Raw genomic sequence first — 1,923 nt, 5'->3', positions numbered from 1 at the left:
GGGGACAGACCCTTCCCCCTCCCCGGGGCTCTTCCGGGCCTGGGGGGTGCAAACAGCCCTGCTAGTGTGGCTGCTCCTCAGGAACCCTGGCTGGGGAAATAAAGGAAAGCGGCATTCCCTGTCACGGCCCTTCCCCATGTGACAGCCAGTCACACTCCTCGCCTGTCAGTCGTGGCGATTGTCTCATCCGGCTGGCATGTTCCCACCACAGGACATGTTCACACACACAATGAGGCCCCTGTGCACCGTGGGGGATCTGTCGGTACCTGCTGGTGGCCTGGCTTTTATTACTATTGTCATGGTTATTACTATAGCCTGCTCAGCCAAGAGGCTGGAGACTTATCAGCATTCAGAGCCAGGCTCTTCCCCGCTGGCTGAACCACCCAGCGCGGCTGCGACAGCACTGAGCACCCGCTGCCTTCAAATCCTTCCGGCTCCCATGGCTTATTAGCCAGCACAGCCTGGAGAGGAACCAGGGCCAAACGCTAGTGCAGAGGTTGGGTGGGCAGGACAGGGCAGGATCCCCCCAGGAGGAGTGGGCAGGGATTTCCTTCTCATCTGTCCCCAGCAGTTGCCCACAGGGAGGACTGTGGGTGAGGACACTGGCTCTGGTGGTCCCTCTGCCCTGCCTGGCCATGCCGAGCCAACCCTTGCATGGCGTGAGCTCAGGGCCACTGTCGTGGGGAGAAAAGATGCAGGATGGCTGGTTGTGAAGCAAACAGCTGTAAACTCTCTCATCTATACCCTTGCTGAAGTGGGCTGGAAGAGGAGCCATTCCTGGGGTGCAGTTAGTGTGGGGGCAGGCCAGGCAGAGCTTGAAGGTGCTGGAGCACCAGCCAAGGGTGTTCTCCAATCCGGCATCCGAGCCGGGAGTGAAGCACAGTTCAGTTATCTGGCTGCCTTTCTGCTGGGAGGGGATGCATTTTGCATTTCTCCTTGGCCCACGGGATCCCGGTACAACCCCCCCACTGCGCCAGTGAATAGGAGGGGTGTATCTGGGGGTGGGAGAAGGCTCATTAGTGGAGGCACAAGGCCAAGAGAGGATGTGGATAGTTCCTTTTCTTGAGGCCACAGCTCTGCAATACCTTGCAGACATTTCGAAAGATTTAAAGAAGATCCTGAAAAATAATCTGAGCTGTGGAAAGGGACAGGGGGTGATGGGCAGGTGAGCAGTTTAAACGAGAGGTCACTCCGAGCACAGGTTGGTTCCCTGGTGAACGAAAGAGCTGTGGCAGGCTGGCGCAGCCAGATTTGGCCCTTCTCCCTGTGCTTTCCCAGAGCACAATCCCCTGACCTTGCTCCTTCAGAGAGGCTGCAGGGCACCTCATCACTGCACAGCTTGCTGGACTGCACCTCGTGCTCCCGGTCCCTGTGTGCAATGCTGTGAAGAGACTGGGCTGGGGGGGGAAGATGCAGCTCCCCAGCCCTGCAGAGATCCCAAGCCTTTTCCTGTCACTCTGCCCCAACAAAACCACTGTGGGACGAGGGTGAATCCCAAGGGCTTGCAGCTTCTTTAGCCTTGGGAGAAGCGGGTGGTGTGGAGAGCTGGGAATGCCTCAGAGAGTCACACAATCACACAGCGTCAGGCCGTGCGGAGACGGGATGCCTGGATGCTCTGGCTGCCCGAGCGTTGATTTCCTGCACGGTCTTTTCTCGATTGGCATATCTGACCTCGTGTTGCAGCACAGCAAAAAATAACTGTGGCCTCGGTGAGAGGAAATGCACCGGGCAATTGTGAAGGAGGCAGTGGTTTTGGCAGGGTCGTTTGCTGGGAAAAGCAGAGGAGGGGGGGGAACTAGAGAGGGAGGACATGGCACCTCGTAACCCCTGTCAGCACCGCGGTTTCATCGCCTGCACTCCTCCGAGCGATCTCCAAATCCCCTGCGTCTCAGCACTAAAAATATCCCTGCCGCCCAGAGTTCC

The sequence above is a fragment of the Apaloderma vittatum genome, unplaced genomic scaffold (assembly GCF_000703405.1).
Source record: "Apaloderma vittatum isolate BGI_N311 unplaced genomic scaffold, ASM70340v1 scaffold38418, whole genome shotgun sequence".
NCBI lineage: Eukaryota > Metazoa > Chordata > Aves > Trogoniformes > Trogonidae > Apaloderma > Apaloderma vittatum.
The sequence above is the reverse complement of the archived record's forward strand: the minus strand, read 5'-3'. Positions refer to the sequence as shown.